Raw genomic sequence first — 14996 nt, 5'->3', positions numbered from 1 at the left:
TTTTAATATTTACTTCTTTTAAGTTTTTTCAGTTTTTAGTCACTTTCTTTCAAAAATCATGACAATATTTTATCTTTTCTGTTCATATGTACTTGATTTCTAAGAAGAAAAATTGTTTAAAGTGATAATCTGTATCAATTCAGAATAGATGCTAAAAGAATTTCTCATTGTTTTATAAATCCAATTATTGTTTGTGGATGAAATATACAAATTCAATTGCTGACATTCACATACATGACAATCAGTCAATCACTTGTCGCATCACTACAACTCACTCACGTAAATCTGGCAACATTGCAATTGGAAGACATGTTGATTTCAGTCAAAATTTGTCAATTCTTCAAAAAAAACTATTTTGTTTAGACCAGAATTAAACAAAATTATTAGATTTCGCGTAGTGATTTCGTGCCGTGTTATGTGATAATAATATAATGTGTAATATATTACATAAATAACAGAAAAAAGCGTGTTTTTAATACAATATAGTGAATCATTGCCACTTGGTAAGTTTTCTTGCTCCAAATTTTGCTTGTCACTAACTTTCTATGTAGTAAATAGTTTGAGCAATTCACGCGCTATATCGGCATCCTTAGACCTTCACCTCCATTCAAGTGCACTTTTGAATGTTTTGCGAACTTATTTAGAAGTTACAAAAGTATGGCATTCGTTTCGTTTGTAAAAATTGGAAACTCTAGTCATTTGGTGAATATAGACCAAGTCGGTTGTTTATTCACAGATTGCGGGGCTGTGTAGTTGTTTAGTGACGTCAAATGTACGAATTAGAAGTTCTTTGTGCCATGTATTGATATGATAAATGTTATCTAGTTTCGATATTGATAGCAGGTTATACCTGAGTAATCTAAGTGTTATAAAAGTGTTACTTTATGTAGAAATAATTTGGTAGACTGTGTTACTACATTAGTGTTTAGTGTTGGTGTCCCAGGTCCCATTACTGTTGTTATTATGTAAGTTGTTTATATTGTGATAAAAATGTTTATATAACAATGTGATAGCTTGATAAAGTATGCTTCAGAATTTATTTAACTTCATGAGTATAGAAATAGGTAGCAATTAAAATGAATCAATATGATAAATTATTGAGAAATAGAATTAAACAAGTATTTTTAATGAGAATATAAACAGTATGTAGTACTTTAGTTAATAAACTACATAACAACTTCTCTCTACACTTACTACATTAAATTAAATACAATTTTAGCCTCATGTCAGTCACCAAAGTTTGTAACACTAATTCAACAGGTTGTTATCATTTGTATGCAATTTTTTTTTAAATGTCTAATATTTTATGTGTGCAAATTACTATAAAAACTATACCATATATTTAATCTATGACACAGTTTTTCTGTATGCAAAAAAAATGAACTGATGATCATGAAACAAACATGATCACCAGTTTATTCTTATTATAGACTAGCTGTACTCACAACTTTGTCAGCGTGGAATTTAACTTTATTTTTCTAAAACAAAAGTAGCCTAAGTTACTCCTTATTACATCAGCTACATGCCAATAAAAGTCCCGTCAAAATCGGTCCAGCCATTTCAGAGATTATCCACAACAAACAGACAGACAGACAAAAATTTAAAAAAATTTTATTTTGGTGTATGTACCATATTTATATTCATATTCATAAGCATGTAGTAATTAATGGTTATTTCAATATTACAAACAGGCACTCCAATTTTATATCAGTACCAGAATCCTATGAAAACCCTTTTTTTAATTTTGAAATCATATTTATTGAAACAAGATAAAATTATGCACAATTAGGATACAGAATAATATAAATCACAGATAAGAACACAGTTTTTTTAATTACATTTCTGGAAGCAATCTTAGACAGCAGATAAACAACTAATAAGATTATTCGATTCAAATTCAAAATATCTTCATTCATGTAGGTCTATTACAAACTTACGATATGTCAAATCTACTGTCAGTTCGGAATGATTTTGAGATGAGAAGAACTGACAAGAAACTCAGCTCGTATTCTTTTCAAATTAATATTATACATGTTTACAATATTATGAGAATTATTTTTTTAAAAATAAACCATCCACATTATTACTCTTTTAATGATATTAATAGTTATTTAAAAGTCTTGTTTTATTTTATTTTATACATGTATTTATAAATACTGTAAATTTGTATCTATTATTTTTTTTATTGTTTTTCCCTATTGAGTCATTGATCGATGATTGCCCTGTGATCAACAAGGAAATTTTATTTTTAATGTATTATTAAATAAAAAAACCCAGGAAATGACATTATATAATAATAATAATAAATAACTCACTTGATTTTGGGCCCTAAGTGTGGTAAAAAAATCAGTAAAAGCCGTGAAAATATAGTGTAAATAAGAATAATAATAAAAAAACCTTTATGTCAAATTTACAAATGTATACATAAGTTTTGCTGTAACTGTGTTCCTGTTAGTTTATAGTTTATTAAATAATTTTTCTTTTTAATAAAACCAACAAATGACATTTTATAATTGTAAACCATTAATCATCATCATCATCATCATCATCATCATCATCATCATCATCATCATCATCATCATCGTCATCGTCATCATCATCATCATAATCATCATAATCGGAAGACGTCAACCTTACTATATGTGGAAAATCCTTAATACTCTCAGCAAATTTCTCCCAGCCATTTCTAGCCTTATTGTAAATACAAATATGTTTCAAATTCAAACTAGCCGTTCCCACCACTTCGTCCGCGTGGAAGAGTGGCCTTGGATAGCATAAATCATTTAATTTTTAGTGGATGGTTAGATTAATCTTAAAGTAAATAAGTTTAGAATTGCGACTTTGAAGTGGCAATGGGCAGGGCACATAGCTCGTAGGACAGATGGCCGTTGGGGCAGTAAAGTACTCGAGTGGCGACCACGGACCGGAAGACGCAGCGTGGGAAGGCCTCCAGCAAGGTGGACCGACGATCTGGTCAAGATCGCGGGAAGGCATTGGATGCGAGCAGCGCAGGACCGATCGTCGTGGAGATCTTTGGGGGAGGCCTATGTCCAGCAGTGGACGTCTTCCGGGCTGCGATGATGATGATGATGATGAAATAAGTTTAATATTAAAGATAAATTCTTTACTAACTATATAAAAGTATATGTTGTGTATAAATTGTAAATAAGCTGTTTCTAATCTGGAAGGATAAAACTTTTTTCCATGGCTTTTTAATTTTTTTCATTTTATTTTATTATTAGGTACATAAAATATAATGAAAAAAATTTAGAAATGGAAAAAAGTTTCATCCTTCCAGCTTCGAAACTGAGGAACAAACTTTCATGCCCTATTTTATTTTACCTCCTTAAGGGTAAAATTTTTAAAACTTTAATGTCATATTTATTTATATTTTATCAACAACCTAAAAATTATCTTTAATATTTTTTAAATTATGTTACTTCCATACAACCTTCCATCTCCACTTTCAACCACTTACAACCCGTTTCGCAATCAAAAGTAGCCTATGTCCTTTCTCAGGGTCAAGACTATCTGTGTATCAAATTTCATCCAAATCGGTCCAGTTGTTTTGCCGTGAAAGCGCCACAGACAGACAGTTACTTTCGCATTTATAATATTAGTAAGTAAACATTCAGACTGATACAAACAATCGTGCACCTGAATAAAAATGTTTGTACCATTCAGTAGTTTTGGCGCGACAGACGGACGGACAAAATTACTTTCGCATTTATATTAGTAAGGAAGTAATGGTAAATATTGAATATTTTAGGAATATTAAGGCAGTCTCACACTCACTAGCAGCGCTGTAAACAGCAGATCAAAGTCTACTTATATATTTACATCTGTTACGTCTGTGGTTGGCGTGTTGTTAAGAAGGAGTGAATAGTAATAAAAGACTTTAGAAACGACAAGGTATATAATATTATGGGACACAGCATGCGAAACGGCAGACTAAATAATCTTTGTGACATTGACAAGTAGATAGATGGATGGACGGAACTGACGTAGCTGGAGTTTGGAGCGAAAAGTTTGGAGTATTTATTATTATAAAAACAAATAAGAGATGGTAATTGTGAATATTGTAGGCATCGTGGCATGGGACAATTGAGGAATGGAAGAGAAAAACATTACGCCGACCCCAAATAAATGGGATAAGGAAGAAGCAGATGATGATGATGATGATGAGGGGTATGGGACACAGTCACCTAGATACATCAAAATAATAATTGCATTTAATAATGTCTAGTAAGACAAATTCAATACAGTCTACTAAGCACTGCTGTGTCCAAACTGTGTCGCCCCACCTTACATTTTCCTATTGTCATTTAGTATATAAGATCAATATTTCTATGTACACATTGTCAGTCTATTACCATCTGTAATATACATCGTCTACCAACAACATCGTATCATTTACCCGCAACAGTGGTAACCCCGACGTGATTTGAACACGCAACCAGAATAATATATATATCGAATAAAAATAATAAATAATAATTTATGTAACAACGTATTAAATCAGTCATTAGCTAGCGAAACTATTTGACATTTAGATAATATACAGGGTGATCCAGAAGTCACTTTACATTTTGAAAATTAAATAACTTTTTTTCTATTAACATATATTTTTTTCTATTTTCAGAATTAAAAAATATAATCCCTGGAAATTTTTATCATGGATAAGTTTACAACAGAACAGCGAGTGAAGATAATTGACAAAATGGATGGTCAGTTGTTGCAACTTTAAAACCATATGCGCCATTTGATAAAAATGATAAAAATTGATAAAAAATGTTAGGTTTAGATTTTTGTCGAATTCTGAAAAATGAGAAAAAGAAATACTTTTGCGTTGCAAAAATTGACCATCCATTTTCAAAGTAAAACTCAATTATCTTCACTCGTTATTCTGTTGTAAAATGTATCTGTGTTATATGGCTAGTTAATGCAAGGAGGTCGGTAGCTTTTACGTCAGTATACATATACATTAAACTAGCTTTTGCCCGCGACTTCGCTCGCGTTAATTTATCCCCTTAGGGATGGAATTTCTCAAAATCTTAGAGGATGTCATAGTAGATTTATACATGCACAGTCTCAGCCCGATCGGTTTAAAATTGACAAAGTTTCATACAAACTTTCAGCCCCTATTTTATCCCCTTGGAGGTAGAATTCATCAAAATCCTTACTTAGCGGATGCCTACGTCATAACATAGTGTGAAAGGCAAGTTACGTATGCAAGCATCAAATATACAATGTGTATCACAGTTTATTGAATATTAATGAGTTATGATTGTGTTGGAATTTACTATTATGCATAATCTTTGTATATATATAGTAGATTTATGCATGTCACAATGTTACTCACCATACTCCTCGGACTTAAAATTGACAAAATTTTTATATGAATATTCAGTATGTCAGAATCGGCTACTATTTTTTATACCCCAAAGTAATAAGGATTGTCCAACTTTAACATTATTTATTATTTTTGGGCCAAATTTTTTATTTATTATTTTTTATTAAGTATGTGAATGCGGTTCGCCCTGGAAACTGTGAGTTTGTCACGATGTAATTACTAATCTGACCTCATGCTCATCTTATCCTCCACTGGTGCCCCACCAGAGTGTACCGTTAGCGCAGGCGGGTGCACCATTTCATTATCACATACAAACAAAAAACTCTGGAAACCATCCTGATAAGTTCCTACTGAGTTTGCAACGATGTAGTTGCTAATCTGACTTCATGCTCATCTTATCCTCCACTGGTGCCCCACCAGCGTAAACCGATAGCGCAGGCAGGTGCACCATTCTATTATCGTCTCTTAAACAAAAACTACCGAGCATGAAGGTCTTGCAAAGTAGGATATTGTATTGTTTTTTTTATAGTAAACAAAACATCCACTTTTTACCTTGATCGTAAGATGTCAACTTTATGTTTTATACAGTTATAAGTAAACTGCATTGTTAATAGTTAGTCTCGGTGCAGTGATGTTGGTTTTTACTATTTATGTTTATTTTAAATTGTACTAGTAGGTTTATTTATTTAATGTGAATATAAAAGACATTTATTATTAGTAATTTAGAAGAATATTATTTTATTGTGTAACAAGATAATTAACGTTAAATTGAGATGCATCAATTTCCGGTAAGATATCCTATCTAGATATATAATAAAAATGAATTACTGTTAGTCTGTAAAACTATAACGTCTCGAATCACTAATTTTAAAACTCGAAGTCCAGTGAAGGTTTAAATAATAATAATAATAATCTCAGGACAATTCACACAGCGGCATCTAGAATGGCTAATTGTTAGTACTAGATAACTGATACAAATACATTCTTTTTTTCGGAAAATACCCAGACCGATACAAACAATCATACTCGTGAATGAAGCGGTGTTAAATGGTCATAAAATATGAAGAAATTGCGTGTAAAATAGTACAAACAACAATTTTATTTTTCCCATACAAACTGCTGATACCTGTCAAACAGCGTTCAGAATTTATTGTGTAACTAAACTTCAAAAATCCTTTGACATATTGAATTTTGAGGCGGAACGGAGTCCGCGGGTCAGAATAAAAAATTAAATGTTAATTTACTTGTGTATGTGTATTTTGAGTCATCATGCGGAGCCTGTTCCATAACTTTTGCGTTGCCATTTTTTCTTTTGGATTATAATGGAATTGTGCACCCGCCTGCGCTAATGTTTTACGCTGGCGGGCCACCAGTGGAGGATGATAATCTTATCATCCTTACCATTGGTGGCCTATATATATATAGCTTTCCATATAATTAAATATAAATAAAATCATTATTTTGTTTGACGATCTGTAAGCAATTCATCCGTGGGTAGAATCTTATAAATAAGTGTTTCTATTACTGGTAATTTTATTATTTACACTTATCTAAGTTTTTTCTGTCTGTATTATAATTTATTGAATAAAATTTCGCAAGATTACTTAAAATATATGTCGTAGTTCTTCCCATGATGTCCCGTGTTCTTGGGATTCTGGTGTTTATTCTAAAATGTTCCTTTTTCTGAGTTAATAGAACAAGCTCAGACTTAACAAATTATATAACTACAAATTATATACTACTTACAAATTATAGTAAACGTAATGTATATATTAGTATATGGGCATGAGGTGAAATCAGTTAACCCACCGTGTCAAATTCACCATGAATTTATCACGTTGATTTCCTGGGGGCCCGCGTGGAGGTCAACCTAACATAGTATATTGGTAGCAATGTGGTTATTAGTCCACATTACTAACAATACCCTTCTTTTCCCCCTTGGGCCGTAAGTAGCCATTTCATTTACGTAATAAAATATTTTTCAGACCTATTATGTTTTTATTTCGTACATATAAATATTTTTTTGATGCGATTCACATTTTATCAATGATAAGATTATCAAGCTTCTGAATATTGTAATAATGTTGATTGATTGAAACGCATTTATTGTATTGTTAAACGTCAGGTGACAATTATCTCCTGAAAATATGTTTTTTTTATAACAATATGTAATCTATACATATTGTTATATATATAGATTACATATATATTACAAACAGACACTCCAATTTTATTTATATGTATAGATATAAATATAATTGGAGTGTCTGTTTGTAATATTGAAATAACCATTTTTACTACATGCATATGAATAAATATGGTACATACACCAAAATATCATTATTTACAGTTTTTGTCTGTCGGTCTGTTAGTTCCGGATAATCTCTGAAATGGCTGGAGCGATTTTGACGGGACTTTTATTGGCAAGTAGCTGATGTAATAAGGAGTACTTTTATTTTAGAAAAATAAAGTTAAATTCCATGCGGACGAAGTTACGAGTACAGCTAGTTAGTAATAATAACAAGGGACAATCCACACAGCGCCATCTAGTCTCAAGTTAATTGGAGCTTGTATTAAGTTTGTACTCCTCTCATCATCATCCTCCACTGGAGCCCTGCCAGTGTATACCGTTAGCGTAGACGGGTGCTCCATTTCAAAATTCAAAAATCATTTATTCATGTTAGGACATTTTAGCCGCTTATGAACGGCAATTTTTTTACATTATAGTTTTAATTTTTTCTCTACCGTCCAGTACAGTATATAGATCCAATTGAGAAGAATTGGCAAGAAACTCAATTGAATTACTTTTTTTTTTAAATGCCTGTTTATTTACAAATAAAAATTATTTCGAGTACAAACGGGCGGGGATCGAACCCCGCCCGTAACTATATCTGTTCGCTGAATTTTTAACCACATGACGACGCAGTAACAAAAATAATAGTGAATAATACATAACGTGATAACTTACTTGACGGCCTCGGTGGTCTAGCGGTGACCGCCTTACTCCGATGGTCGCGGGTTCGATGCCTCGCATGGCGCAACCATTTATATTCATGAGTATGGTTGTTTGTATCGGTCTGAGTGTTTTCTATTTTAATAATAATAATAATAATAAGCTCAGGACAATTCACACAGCGCCATCTAGACCCAAGTTAAGCTAGCTAAAGCTTGTGTTATGGGTACTAGATAACTGATAAAAAATAGATTTTTTTTTTGTAAATACATACATATTATATATAGAAAACCAGACCGATACAAACAATCATACTCATGAATACAAATGTTTGTGCCGTGCGAGGAATCGAACCCGCGACCATCGGTCGTAAAGCGGTGTACTAGACCGCTGGACCACCGAGGTCGTCTATTATCGTTATATTTTATATTTACGAAAAAGATATCTATGTATTTGTATCAATAATCTAGGACCTATGGTATAACACAAGCTTTAGGTAGCTGTGTTTTTGTGACTAATTGAGACCGTGACTTCGTCCCAGTATAACACTTTTGTTTGTTAACCAATAGAATAGAATAGAAAATCATTTATTCAAATAAACTTAATTTAAGCACTTTTGAATAGTCATAACAATTTTTTATTCGATGTCTCATCACAAGAACGAGGAATTGGAATAAAACAAACATTAATAATAATAATATATATCTTACATATTCATATATGTATATAGTAATTTTGTTTACTGTATATTTATATGTATTAGTAAATTTAAAACAGTTCTCGCTAATATCCCACAACGCTTTCTGTTTATACTATAAGGTTAGCTGGGAGAGAAGTTTTTTGTTCAATAAAGAATTAATAAATAAATAATAATAACCCTGCGCAATCTACACAGCGCCATCTAGTCTCAACAGAGGCTTGTGTTATGGGCACTAGAAATCTGTTAGATATACTTAAATACATTTTTTATAAATGCATACATAATATATAATATACATAGAAAACACCGATACACACAATCATACTTATGAATACAAATGTTTGTCAGCGAGGAATCGACTGTTTGATATGTACACCAAATCTATTACTGCATCGTTGTTACATCCATAATTTGTGAGCGATATTGTGAAAATTTATTTGCAACCAAGTGACCAACCTTGGCCTACTGTTAGAAAACGTGAGGTCATTTTGTTCTGCAGTGTAGCTTCACCTACAATATATATGTTAAATGTCACAAATTAATTATAGTAATAGCCGAAATTCGATTATATATGACTAGCTACTCGCCCCGGCTTCGCACGGGTGTACATGTATTATATATATGTATAAAAACCCGCTTCAAATTCCGTTGCGTAGTTTTAAGATTTAAGCATACATAGGGACGGACAGACAGCAACAGCGACTTTGTTTTATACTATATAATGTTTGATTTAAATTTTACGTCCATAGGCTACGGTAACCATTTACCATCAGACGGACCATATGCTCGATTGCCACCATAGTAGTATAAAAAAAACTCACCTGACCTCATACTCATCTTAGCCTCCACTGGTGCCCCGCCAGCGTATACCGTTAGCGCAGGCGGGTGTACCATTCCATTATCAGGAATCATTGTGGCACTGCACTCACTGGGCCCAACTTTCTGCTGCGTGCTGCTACACCGACCACGACAATGTACCTGTCCCGTCTACACGTCACTAAGGAGCAGGACATTGTCGATTATATTCGTACCTAGAGTAACCTGACATTGAGGGTGACGCAGCTGAAGTCGAGTCACAACGCGAGTTTCAAAGCGTTTGTGGCCCTGGTCCCCACCGACTTGCTGCCCACCTTCATGAAAGAGGACTACTGGCCGAAAGGTGTGGTGTATCGGCGCTACCGTGGCAGATTGCCGTCTTCAGTGCCGTGATCACACAGACAATATCATTGAATTGGTTTTTAAATATTATTTTATATGTATGTTAGTCTATAAGGTATTTATAATATGGGCCTAGTTGTAATTATCCACTAAAAAAACATAATCGTACCGGGTGAATAGACTTGTTAGTAATGTGGACTGATGCTCTTATTGTTAACAATGTTCCACGTCAATTTGACCACCACGCGGTTCCCTTTGGAAACCATCGTACATTCTTGGTGAACTTGTTACGATGGGCTAACTGGCCTGACCTCATCACATCTTATCATCCTCCACTGGTGCCCCGCCAGCGTAAACCGTTAGCGCAGGCGTGTGCACCATTCCATTATCCATTAAAAAAACATATTGATATCGGGGGGAAGAGATTTGTTAATAATTTGCACTAATAACCACATTCCTAACAATGTACCATGTTAAGTTGATTTTTACATGGTTTCCCCTGGAAACACATCTTTATAAATTCCTGGTGAATTTATCACGATGTGCTAACTGACCTGACCTCATCACATCTTATCATCCTCCACTGGTGCCCCGCCAGCGTATACCGTTAGCGCAGGCGGGTGCACCATACCATTATCATCCATAAGACCATATTCAAGTGGCACTTGTTTGTTTGTATGTCCAGTTACGTAAAGATACACACGTAATAAAAATACAGTTATTTTTACATTAGCAGATAGTACGAAAACCGGACGAAGGATTTTAGAACCGGTTTGTAAAATGTTAATATTTAAATTTGATAATGATTACAAACTCGTTTGCTAGTAAACAGTGAATAAACTACATTTAGTGAAGTAGCCTTGTTACTGAATTGACAATTTTTGATGTGTAAACAGATCAAATCTGATCGTACTAAGAATGAGTGCGTAGCGGTTTCTGTTGATTATCGCATGCCTCTTACTTGTGTATTTATTTATTTAAAATAACGTTTATTCAAACAAAAAACACACAAGTTTCTTGCTCGCTCTACTTGTGATGAGTCTGTTTTCCGAATGAGTGGTAGAATAAAAAAATATGACTATTCAAAAGTGCTTGGATTGAGTTTATTTGAATAAAGTTATTTCTATTTCTATTTCAAATGTGGAAAATAGAAATTATTAATAACTAGCTATATCCGCGTATTCGTCCACGTAGAAATTGACTTTATTTAAAATAAAAGTAGCGTAAGTTACTCCTTATTACATCAGCTACTTGCCCAAAAAAATCGCGTCAAAATCCGTCCAGCCATTTCAGAGATTAAGCGGAACAAACAGACAGACAGACAAAAATTGTAATAAATATTATTTAGATATATGTACCGTATTTATATTCGTAAAAACGGTTATTTCACTCCAATGTCACTCCAATTTTATTTATATGTATAGATGTATAGATAATAACGAGCAAAAAGACAATTTACACAGAACCATCTAGTCCTAAGATAAGCTTATATATAATGTTAAAGAAGATATTAAACGAACAACAAACTCTGCTAGAAGTTAACATTGTATGTAGCAAACAAACCGTAAACTTGACCTAGAACTTTCGCGTAGTAAATATAGTAAACAGACCTATAGGAAATACGGCGGGAAATCGATATCTTGTGTCGCTAACGGACACACAATGAATTAGTAAACGCATCTACAAATAAGTCGAATACGTCTGTTATGTTTATCCGTCATACTCGTGAACGAGTGCTGCGTATGGGGACCGGTCTGCTCTACGATTTACTCACATTCTACTGACATCACGTTATCATTGACGCCCGTGATACTACTGTAATTTCACTGCTTATGTTGAGGTTGTAGGATGAGATTCACCCGAAAGTAAGCAAATTGTATTTGCGCAGAAAAGTTCCTGCGGTCTGTCTAAGTAGACTAATGAATTAACGCGAGCGAAGCCACTGGCAAAAGCTAGAGTTATAATATGAGCGGAAGAGTTTGTTTGTTTGAACGCGCTAATCTAAGAAATTGTAGTTCGAATTTAAAAATTGTTTTCGTGTTGGATAGTCCATTTGTCGAGGAAGACATTAAGCTATATAACATTACGCTACGACCAATAGGAGCGGAGCTGCAATGAAAAATATTACAAAAGGTGGGGAATGGAAACGCGGACGAAGTTGGGCAGTTAACCCGCCCAACTTCGCCCAAAATCGGTTTAACCACTTCAGAGATTAGCCGGAACAAACAGACCGACAGATAGACAAAAATTATCAAAAATGATATTTTGGTATATGTACCGTATATATAATATATTCATATGCATATAGTAAAAAACGGTTATTTCAATATTACAAACAGATACTCCAATTTTATTTATATGTATAGATTAGGTACTTTTCTATTATAGTAGTATGTACAAGACAACCTCAGCTAAAATGTTTGTAAACAAAGAAATCTCTCAATAAATATAATAATAATAATAATCTCAAGACAATTCACACAGCGCCATCTAGACCCAATTAAGCTAGCGAAAGCTTGTGTTATGGGTGTACTAGATAACTGATATATATACATAGATTTTTTTTTGTAAATACATACATAGAAAACACTTCCTAAAATCGTATTCGTAATGATTCTCAGAATCATTCATGACTAATAAATTGCAAGAATGCTGACATACGTTTTTGCTATGTAAAATCCGGTATAAATAAGTCAAGACATGTCCAAGAATGTCGATTTTAAGGTTGTCTTATCAGGTAACAAACATGTTGACACAGATGTACCTCAGAGGAGGAAGCTGCCTTGTTAAGGAAGTAGGAAGTCCGTCGTGAGCGTCTGTGGCGTAGTGGTTAAGGTACTCGGATTTTAGACCTCAAACATCGTGGAATCAAATCTGAAAATTATTAATTTTGTCAATTTAAATTTCTCCCAGTAAATACTGATAACATTAATCAAGTTATTATATTAATCTTGTTGGATTCTTTTATAATAATAATAATAATAATCTCAGGACAATTCACACAGCGCCATCTAGACCCAAGTTAAGCTATCTAAAGCTTGTGTTATGGGTACTAGTCAACTGATACATATATACATAGATATTTTTTTTTGTAAAAACATACATATTATACATAGAAAAAACCCAGACCGATACAAACAATCAACTCGTGAATAGAATTGTTTGTGCCGTGCGAGGAATCGAACCCGCGACCATCGGTCGTAAAGCGGTGCACTAGACCGCTAGACCACCGAGGTCGTCGTTTTATGATCATATTTAGTTAGAAATGTGGATATTAAATGTTGCAACAGATGACTATAGCTCTAGGCATGCTATAAGGGATTGCAGTCGTGAAGATAATGCAGGAGATGCTGAGATATATATCTCATATCATTCTTTATCACAAGATAATAGAAAAAGTAGTGTCCGTACTAATATTATAAAGTTTGTGAGGTTTTAATAACTGGATCTACTGAACTGATTCTGAAAATTCCTTTACCAATAGAAAGACACGGTATTTGTGAGTGTCATAGGCTATATAACATCACGCTACGACCAATAGGAGCCGAGCTGCAATGAAAAATGTCGCAAAAACGGGGGAATATATGATCCAGGTGAAGATACGCGGACTAGTATTAATTAGGCTGTTGATTAAATTAAGTAATTATGACATTAAAAGTTTGTATAGAAATTCGTCATTCTTTCATAAATAAAATAAAAAATAAATAACGTCTACGCAGCACGGTCGCCCAGATACTCAAAATTAAAAATGAGATCTTATACATGCATTCTTTAACATATCTTGTTAATATTGTAAACGCGAAAGTATGTGAGTATGGATGGATGTTACTCTTTCACGCTAAAACTACTAAACCGGTTTTCATGTAACTTTACAGTAATATAGTTTACAATTTTGTATAACTGTAGGCTATAAATTTCACGAGAGTGAAATCGCATACACAGCTAGTATTTTTATATATTTTCTTTAGATACTATACAATGAAGAACAAAGTTACATATAAAGTATCTGTCTATTTATTTCAAATGATTGTTACGCATATCTGCTGTAGCGATGCGCCACTACCAAGTTAAAAGTGAATGTTACGTTACTGTATCCATAAGCCATAACTAGTTATTATCACGGAGCATTACAAAGCGGAAGTACCCAACACATGAGCGGGTGTCAACGGCCTACGGTGCGCACGCGCATACACCTGCGTGATGTACGAACAAACGAATGTTTGGCATATTTCGCCACATATTTGGTTATGATTTGCATGCGTTAAAAGTATGTTTTTCAACAACCTGGAATATAAATTATTTATATTATTAACCGTGTGCTAACACGAATAATTTTATGGAAAATCAAGGTATTTACCTCTCATGACGTTTCTACTAGGTTGCACTAGCCGTGGTCACGAGCTGACTGGAGTAACAGCGATGTCGACTTTGCTTGACTTATTTATGACTAGATTCATTTTTATTTATTTTATTTTTTTATTTTATTTATTTATTTGAGCGACCAACAAGACATACACTATGAGGTTACAATTATTATAACTTGCAAAGTTCAGGTATATAGTGTTGACTTAATTACTGATTGCCACGGCATGCGATATTGTTTACAGAAGTTTATATATATATATATATGTATATAACTTTTTTTTTATTATTATTTTTTTATATATTATATTTATATATTTATATGTGTATAAATATTAAAGTTTTAATTTTAACTGTGTTAATGAAACGGGTTTGACTTTTGTCTCAATATGTGTTCTTGATGATTCCACGCAGATGATAATTTTAAGCAATCCTCTCTGTTCAAATTGGGATGTTTTTTTAATTTCAAT

General features: G+C 33.2%; 1 protein-coding gene across 2 annotated transcripts in view; it reads left to right on the top strand.

The window, feature by feature from the left end:
• Positions 1-313: 313 nt before the first annotated feature.
• The window catches only part of LOC131850629 (epsin-2), a 60952-nt gene continuing 46269 nt past the window's right edge, over positions 314-14996 (top strand). The window contains exon 1 of one of the 2 annotated variants that reach the window (XM_059200926.1): positions 314-503. The gene's annotated coding sequence lies outside the window, so the exon portion shown is untranslated. Of the gene's footprint in view, positions 504-889; positions 966-14996 lie in introns of those variants that run through there. The other variant, XM_059200929.1, reaches the window with a different exon arrangement.

Source organism: Achroia grisella, unplaced genomic scaffold (genome assembly GCF_030625045.1).
Source record: "Achroia grisella isolate CSIRO2021 unplaced genomic scaffold, CSIRO_AGI_Agris_v1 utg778, whole genome shotgun sequence".
NCBI classification, from domain to species: Eukaryota; Metazoa; Arthropoda; class Insecta; order Lepidoptera; family Pyralidae; genus Achroia; species Achroia grisella.
The sequence above is the reverse complement of the archived record's forward strand: the minus strand, read 5'-3'. Positions and strand labels throughout refer to the sequence as shown.